The 9,058-nt window shown below is 49.2% G+C and overlaps 1 protein-coding gene across 24 annotated transcripts in view; it reads left to right on the top strand.

The window, feature by feature from the left end:
* ZFHX3 (zinc finger homeobox 3) overlaps positions 1-9,058 on the top strand; it is a 525,132-nt gene that overhangs the window by 277,599 nt on the left and 238,475 nt on the right. Inside the window, exon 1 of one of the 24 annotated variants that reach the window (XM_035716218.2) lies at positions 948-1,087. The exons of 22 other annotated variants lie outside the window; for them this stretch is intronic. The gene's annotated coding sequence lies outside the window, so the exon portion shown is untranslated. Of the gene's footprint in view, positions 1-947; positions 1,088-9,058 lie in introns of those variants that run through there. One more of the 24 variants, XM_049110746.1, reaches the window with a different exon arrangement.

The following is a 9,058-nucleotide window of genomic DNA, read 5'->3' as shown; positions in this document are numbered from 1 at the left end:
TATTGCTTCCCCCCACCCTTGCTCCCTTCTTCTTTGAAGATGCTCTCTTATTTAATTTAAACATTGCTGCATTTGGCAAAAGAAAAAAAAAAAGAAAGCAAGAAAAAGGGGAAAAAATAAGAAAGAAAAGAGAAAGAAAAAAAAAAAGGAAAGAAAAAATCTCAAAAAAAAAAATCTTAGCCAGGTTCCTATTGTTGCTTCTCTGCATTTCACTTCTCGGTGTGTATGTGTGTGTGTGCGTGTGTGTCGTGTGTGTGTGTGTGTGTGCGTGTGTGTGTATGTGTTTTTAATACATGCATAAACTTTTGGTGCCTCTCTCCCTCTTCCTGGGCTCTTCTCCCATCCTCTCTTCCTGCTCTCCTTGCCCTGCTCATCACTTTCCCCCGGTTTTTTTTTTTTTCCTCCCTTCCTCCCCTCTGCCTCCCTCCACCTCCCCCTTTTCTTTTTTGCTGAATCTTATTGATCCAGAAGGTGGCTAATTAGCCCTTCCCGTCGTGCCTGGGTAATGAAGCACATGCGCACTGAATTAATCACAGCCATTTTTTGCAGGAAACTAATTAGCAGAATAAAGATCCAAAGACTTTTTTTTCTTTTCACTCATCAGCTCCCACTTCCAGCGCGTCCCCTCCGACCGCTGCAGCCGCCGCCGCCGCCGCCTCCTCCTCCTCCTCCTCCTCCCGGCCGCAGCCGCCGCCGCCGCCGCCTGCTTTGCATCCCAATTACAGCCTAGAGCCGCTGCCGCCGCCGCCGCCGCTTCTCCTCCGTGGCCCCTGCCCGCTCCGGGGGCTGTAAACTCCCCGCCAACCATGCTGCTCGGCGGCAGCGGCGGCGGCGGCTCCGGCTCCCCGGCTGCGGCCGCCTCCCGCCCCGGGCTCCGCCGAGCGCGCTCCAGCTCCGCCGCCGCCGCCGCCGCCGCCGCCAGCAGCGCGTCCTCCGCCGCCGCCGACCCCCGCCAGCCGCCGCTGCTGCCTTGATGGGCTCCGCGGCCCGAGCGCCTCTTTTCGGGATTAAAAGCGCCGCCAGCTCCCGCCGCCGCCGCCGCCGCCAGCAGCGCCGCTGCAGCCGCCGCCGCCGGAGAAGCAACCGCGTAAGTGGCAACTTTTCCCTCTTTTTTTTTCCCGCCGCCGCCGCCGCCGCCGCCTGCTCCTCCTCCTCCTCCCGCCGCCGCCGCCCGGACGCGGGGCTCCTCGGGGCGCCCGGGCTGCTTTGCATGGGGCTCGTCCTGCCCCCTCCCGGCTCCCGCGCCCGGCCGCCGCCGCCCGCGCTCCCCGCGCCCGCGCCCTGCTCGCTCGCTGCGTCCCGCTCGCCTTCCCCCTGCGCCAAACTTTCTCTTTCTCTTCTCCTTCCTCCTCCTCCCGCCGCCGCCGCCGCCGCCGCCGAGCCCGGGCCGCCCCCTCCTCCTCCCGCCGCCGCCGCCGCCGGCCGCCCGCGACCCCCGGGAGGGTGGAGGCGCCCGGGGCGAGGCCCGCGCGCCGAGTTTGGAGGCGCCGCGGGGCAGGGCCGGCCGGGGCGCGGGCCGAGGGCGGGAGGGCGGCCGGGGTCCGGGCGCCGAGACAAAGGCGGCGGCGGCGGCGGCGGGGGCGGGGGGCCGCGGTGCCGAGCGCCCCCGCCCCCGCCGCCCCCGGCCCCCAACTTTGCCCCACCCCGAGAGGCGCCGGGGCCCCGGGCTGAGCCGCCGCGCGGGGCGCGCACCCGGCCGAGCCGCCCCCGCCGCCGCCGCCGCCGCCGCCGCCGCCACCGCCGCTGCTGCTGGTCGGGCGGGCGGGCGGGCGGGCGGGCGCCTTCCGCGGCGGGGCTCGGCTCGCGGGGCTGCGGCCGCCCGGCGGGAGCCCGGGTCCGACAGCGGCGCGGGGCGCGGCGGCTCCGCCCGGCCCGGTACCTGCGCGCCCCCTGCCCCGCCGGCCGCGCCGCGAGCGCCCGCAGGGGCCCTGCCCCGGACACTAGGGGCTCCCGGGGGCGCGGGGCGCGGGGCCGCCGGCCTCGCTCCTGGACCAGCTGGGCCGGGGACCTCGCCGCGTGCCTGCTGCTCTTTCTTCGTTCTCCTCCTTCTCTCTCTTTTTTTCCTTTTTGTTTCTTCCTTCCCTTTTTCTTCTTTCTTTCTTCTTGCTTCCTTTTTTTTTTTTTTTCTTACACGAATCTGGGATAGTTTACGTGCCATTCCCCACTCACCCCCTCGCCCTGCTTCACTCTTTGCCATTAGGCGTTTTCATGTACATCTTTTTCTTTTTTTTTTTTTTTCGTATCTCTTGGAGGCTAGATGTGAGTGTATTGGATGTGCTTAGTATATTTAAATCGTGAAAGGACTCGATGAGTCGTAGGTTTCTTTATTATGTTCAAAAAATAACATTTTACTTTACAAATTAATCTGTTGCTCGGAAGCTGACTTTTTGCAAAAGGTTGTGCAATTCCTTCGACTGGGGCAAATTCTTTGATTACAAGTGCTTTCAAAAATCACCCACTTAACTTTTCCCCCTTGTTGCTTCCAAGTTAAGGGAAATATGACAATTTTTATTGGTCTCAATCATTGAAACGTGATCTAAGGACTATATGGAAGGAGGCTGATTGCCTTTTCTGGCCTCCACTTCTAGTGACTTTGAAAAGGGGGTTTGTTAAGCACCTTTGAAGAAGATGACATACGGTGATCGCTTGACTGTAATGCAAATTGCAAAGCATAAATTCACTTTGGAATTAAAAAAAAAAAGAATCCTTTTGGGGGGAGACACTTGAGGATTTATGATGTTTTTTTAAAAATTGTTTTTTTTCTCCCTACTTTGGGAGAATGGCTAGTTACAGAGCAACTTATTTGGAGGTCTTCAGAAAGAGGCTTGGGAAATGGAGAGGGGAAAAGATTGATCACAATCTGCATAATCAATAGGGCAGCGTGCTGCAATCGTGTACCTACATTTACTGTAAATTTCTACAATATCTGCAGTGTGGGTGCTCCAGTGCCTCAGTCGGCTTCTTAGAGCGGATTTAGAGGCAGTACAAGCAGAATTTACTGCCCAGCTCTCCGGAACAACATAGGGGAAGTCCACTGGATAGTGGCTCATTTAAGAACTCCTTCATTTTACTGTACATTGGGGGGGGGGGCAGATCTGTTTACATATGTGGATTTCAGTAAACCCCCAAGGTGTGAGTATCCTGTAGGTTGAGGGGAGTAGGAAGTATTGGGGGGAGATTGGGAGTAGGTGTTCGCTCATTGAATCACCACCTTGGGGGCCCTCCTCTCATCTTATGTTAGATATCTTTAGTGCAAATAATTTAGAAATATGAATACGGTAGAGAGTAATACACCAGAGATTGAAGCAATGTCAAAAGTAAGGATTGCTGTGTGTGTATTTGAGAGAGAGAGAGAGAGAGAGAGAATACAGACACTTATCTTATAGTCAGGCTTGAAAGCTTGGTGGTAGGTGAATCCATATTTGGAGATGATTTTGAAATAGTCTAGCAAATGGTGCACGAACAGGATTTCGTAAAAAGTGTACATGGAGTCAGTTTTGAAAGGATTGTGGTTTGGGGAGATGAGGTGTGGGCAGGAAAACCCACTCTAGGCCTGTAGCCTTCTTCTGCCTGTGTGTCTCCTCCCTTCCCCCTCCCTGAGTTTTAGTTTTTAATTACTTAATGCTGAAACGCACAGGGCTTATATAAATATTTGCAAATGCTCTTTCCTATTGATTTCTCTGAATAAACTGCCCTGCTCAGGTCCAGAGAGGAGGCAATTCAGATCTGTGGACTTTTTAAACATATAAAGTCTCTGGAGGAGCGTTGGTCTGTGCATGCATGTGTTTATGGGTAGAGTTGTAGATACGAAGATTTTGGGGGGCTTTAGAGAGAGTTCAGGCTCTCGGCTGTGTGAGCTGTGAAAGCTGGGCTGGACCTGGCCCCACGGCCTGGCATCCCTGACAGATTGTGTGTGTGTGTGTGTGTGTGTGTGTGTAAGTACATAGTGTGTGGGTGTCTACACTGGGGGAGTCTGAATGCATATGCACTTATACTCCCTTCATCCCCCCCCCCCCCCCCCATTACATATGGAGCAGTTCCAGGGCTCGGTGACTGCCTTCTCCTCAGGGTCACATTGAGTTCGAATCTGACCCAAGGTGCAGGAATCCTGCAATAGGGAAATAAAAGAATATACAGAATGGGGTCAGGTCAGCTGCTCAGAGGCCAAAACCCCTACAGCTGCTTTGATTTTATTTTTTTTTGTGTATATTTTAGGCTCCTCCTGCCATGTTACAAATTGTGCCTCCCCCTCTCAGGTGTTTGCTCTGTAGCTTAAAGGCACCAGAGCCTCTTCCTGCGTGGTTGTCTGCTCCCAGCAAGAACAGAAAACCCACAATACCAAATCCAAAACAAAACAAGAGAGGAGGGGGGAGAAGAAAAACCCTATTGAGTTCAGGCAAATAAGGTTGGGTCTCCAGATCCGATTACAAAGCTGCTTTGAATATGCAAGACAGCACACAAGACCAGTTATTCCAGTTACAACAAACTATTAAAAAAAGAGAGAGAGAGAAAAGAAAAGGCATGTTTAGGTCGTAATTTGTTAGTACAAGGAAAAGAATCCCACATAAAGCTGCCCTCCCCCCTCCCACACACCCCTTTGCTGGCTTCACATAGAATTCACTCACCCTTTTCCGATGAGTCTACTATATAGGTTCTTTTATTAAAATCTTTTGGGTTTAGGAAGATCGCTGCAAGCAACACATTTTCTGTATTTTTTTCCCCTTTATCTTAGAGGAGAGTTGGCAGGGGTTCTGTGGTTTGCAGTTACACAATATGTTATCATGTTTTTAATCACTAAATCATTGCAGTGGTTATAGATTTACAGTCTTGGGGTATTACAGAGAAGAGAGACGGCGGCTATATATATGCTTTTAAATTACACCGATGTAAACTGAGTGCGGCAGCTGTGAATATGGTCGGCAGACTTCGGCCCCCCCCAGCTTCTTAGCTTCCTCCCCCTCCCCCGATTTTTTCTGTATTGTCTAGCTTTCTCAAAATAAGCTCCCCCCCCACACTCCTGCACCCCTTGTCTCTTCAGCCTCCCCCAATTCTCATTGCACACTTCTAACCCCAGATAGGTTAGAATTCAAACTCTTGAAATATAACTTGGGATCCAAGATGATCATAATGGCAGTCATAATAAAAAGAGTGGATTTACTAAGAAATCCTCTTGGTTTCCATACCGACCTCCTGTATAAGGATGGAGGGCTGACGGCAGACCGGGAGATGGGGGTGGGCAGGGAGAGGGAAGGGAAGGCGGGCTCGTAGCGCTTGCCTGCTTGGAACCTCCAGTGGCCTGTCACCGAGAGCCCACTTTCAGCTTCTGTTTTTCATATTATTATGTAACAGAATCCTTGGCAGCATTAAAAATTCAGTATTACAAGCTGATTGTAATGCTGCCTCATTAGACAGCACTGTCTGGCCTTGTATTAAGTGAAACACAGAGCATGGCTTTTAGATTATAAACACCAATAAATATTAAGGATCAGCAGAGGGGGGAACTCGTCAGCTGGGTTTTTGGCCCCTTCTGGTTTTCTATCTCCTCCCATCTTCTTCCCTTCATCCCCCCCCCTTCCTCCCCCCTCAACCCCCTCCCCCTTTGGTAACTGTCATCCGTTTTCTTGGGATGCTGATGTGTCGACCCTGGTGACATTTTAGGAGGGCTTTTTATAGAGTTATCTTGTATACACAAAAGGTTTGGAAGTTTGTTTTGTTTTGATCTGCAATAAACAGGTCCTTCACTTTGCTGATGTCATTTCCGTTCATATTTGAGTTGTTTATTGTGTTTCTTCGCTGGGCCCTCTCATCCCTACCCCCACCTCGCTTTTTCAGCCTGAGCCTGGGACTGACTGCCTGGGGAAGGGGGGGGGACGTGTTCCCAAGCTGCCAGGTCTGGGTTCAAAGGCTGAGGGGTTGCGTGTCACTGCCTCGTCCTAGGGTTCACCCGCTGGGGAAGATGTTTCCAGGTTAGAATCTGGTTAAACACTCCGACATCCACTTGCCCTGGCATTTCCATGGCATGCAGTGATTCATCTCAGCTTCCTTTCTTTGAAGCACCCCCCCACACCCACACCCACACACCTATGTCTTTAGTACAGCCTTATTGTCCACTTCTCCAGGCACCCCTCCACCCCCCCCAAAAAAAAAAAACCCCAACCTCGTAGTGATGACTTTGATTCACTCGCAAATCTGAAGCTGGCATTAGCGACTTCATGCTGTGAAAAAAGAACATGTTTGCAGGCGTTGCCCCACAGCTTCCCGACTATCACCTTCTATCCCTATTCAGTTTTTCCCCCCTTTTGCGTTTATTTTTCTACTCCCTGCCTTTCTGTAGACATAAAGGCAGTTCTCTGGTGTTACTAAAAATGACCACAATGTCCAGTGTCTCTTATTTCCATGTGATCTACAATTGGAATCCTCCCTTCTCTAAAAAAAAAAAAAAAAAAAAAAAAAGAAAGAAAAAAAAAGAAAAGGGAAAGAAAAAAAAAAGAAAAGGAAAAAAAAAAGTAGGGTGGGGAAAGGAAAGAGGGAAAACTTTGTAGGTCCCCAAGGCTTTCCTCTAATAGGATGATGGGTTTTAGGTTTAAAAAAATATTATTGTTTTGTTCTTTTAGGTTTAGAAATAATAGGGGGAGAGGGAAAAGCAGTCATTAGGAAGTTCACTGAGCTGCTTTCCAACTAAGACGGGTGAAAAATGAACCTGCATTGACACTTGGCTCCATGTGAAAGCCCCAGTAACCTCTCCCCCCTTCCGTGGCCCTGGCCTTTTGTTCCTGGAAAACGGAGCTAAGGTGCTTTTTCTCCCAGACCAAAGGCAGCAGGCAAGGAGTCCCCTTGTGTGCGCATCGCCTTTAGATGGCCTTCTCATGGTTATTGTCAATGCAGACTCCCCCAAACAATTGCTCCAGGGAGACACAAAAGCAAAAACATTTGTCCTATTTTTTTAACCTCTTTGTTTTAGGTTTTTTTTTTTTTTTTATCCATTCTTTAAATTTCACAGTTTCTATTTGTCTGCAGAGAGACAAACGAAACAGCATGAAGCACATTTTACCGTAGGCCTCACTGAGGATTGGAACAGCCTCAATAGAAATCCAAATTCTAAAACACTGGCTGACTTGGAGGATATGTGAAATTTCAGCTCTGGCTCTTAAGTCAGATTAGCACAGATTTCAAACAAAAACGCACCAAAATGGAAAGATAAGAAAATGGGATTCTCATTTGGGAAGTGTGAACTGGGTCATCTTTTGTTTATCTCTTAGTGTCCTGCCCCAAGAAGTGGTTGCTTGATAGGAAGGCATTGCAAAAGCTAAATGAAATTCTTCACTTAAAAAAAAAAAATCTGATCCTGGGTATTGTGCTCCTGGCATATTGTTTAATTGATTGTTTTAACACATGTGTATGGGAGCTGTTGGTACATACTATGGAATTGATGTTGAGATTTTTTTTTTTTTCAAACTACAATTAATATAAAGAGGCCACATTCCCCCCCCCCCACTTTCTTTCCTCTCCTGTTTGCTTTTTCCTTTCTTCTCCCTCCAACCTGCTTCCCTCCAAGAATTCTGTGGTTTGCATCAGGCTGAGCGCAAAGGGATGTGTCAGACAGTGGGGATGGCCCATGATCGAAATAGGAATCCACCTCTTTTTCCTGGCCCCAAACAAAGCGCTTCTCAACTGTAATGTATGGACTCTGGTCGCGATGCTATCCTTAAGCATCTGTCTGCCTTTTCATTAAAATTCTCAATTTCAAGGTTTAGAAACACAAATGTAAGAATCCCCCTGGGTATAAAAGTCTTGCATGGCAAATTCTCTTTGCCCTTTTAGAAATAATATTTTTGTTTAAAAAAAAAAAGAGGGAGAGAGCAATCCCTTTACCTAATGCTTTAAAGCTGTTTTAAGGCAAGTTCTTTATATTTTGCGGTCTTAAACTTAGGCTTTGCAACTTAAAATTAATTTGGAAAAGCTTCCAATCAGTTTTTAGAAAAAAAAAAAGGTTGCTCATTTGTGTCTTTCGCATGTGTGTCATTGACAGATTTAGGGTCTGATTTGGGGAGGGTGGGCAAGTAAACTAGATAATGCTCCAGCCATGATTTGGGGGTAAAAATTAATCTCTGGAATTAGCGTTGTAGCGATAGATGGAGGCCTTGAGGTATGTGTCAGAGAAATGTGAATCAAAACATCTGCGCGTAGGCCTTGGCACACCAGCCTCCCATGGTTATGGAGGTGAGTGTGGGCAGTTCTGAGGAAAGCCTGTATTCTCTGTCACACCCAGGAGGGCCTGATCACCCGGCAGGTACCACATCCCTAAATATAACTGCCTAGAAATGAAGGGGTGAATCCAGGGCATGGTGTGCAATTTAGCTCTAAATGACTTTTTTTTTTTTTTTTTTTTTTTTTAATTTTTTTTTTTTTTTTTTTTTTAATTTTTTTATTTGATAGTCACACAGAGAGAGAGAGAGAGGCAGAGACACAGGCAGAGGGAGAAGCAGGCTCCATGCACCGGGAGCCCGACGTGGGATTTGATCCCGGGTCTCCAGGATCGCGCCCTGGGCCAAAGGCAGGCGCCAAACCGCTGCGCCACCCAGGGATCCCTCTAAATGACTTTTATTGTTTGTTTCAGGGACTTTTGTTTTTGCCCTCTCCTGGCTTTTTCTTTGTTAAACCCTCAAGGTTATTTAAGCACTAATTTTAAAATCCGTGTGAATGTATATTTTCATAAAAATACAGGGATCTGAAGGAATACACTAATCTCCCTGAAACCCAGCTGTGCTGTGAAAATAGAGTCCAGGTTTAGCTGGAAGTCAGAATGCTGACATTCACTGTGTCTGAGCTCAGAGATCATATTTACCTTTGCTGAAGTGAGGGGACACAGCTCTGGAGAATGAATGTGTATGTGGAGAGAAAGGCAAGCCAGTTTGGCTCAGTTGGGATCACTGTGATTTACCAGTCAGTTAAGTGTTGGGGTGGGGTGGGGGGGCTGGCCTCTGGCTTGGAGAGTGGGTCACGGGAGGAGTAGGGAAGAGGTCAGCATTCCCTGATTTATTTTTAAATATTTATCCTT

This window comes from Canis lupus, chromosome 5 (assembly GCF_003254725.2).
Source record: "Canis lupus dingo isolate Sandy chromosome 5, ASM325472v2, whole genome shotgun sequence".
NCBI classification, from domain to species: Eukaryota; Metazoa; Chordata; class Mammalia; order Carnivora; family Canidae; genus Canis; species Canis lupus.
This window is presented reverse-complemented; position numbering and strand designations above follow the sequence as displayed.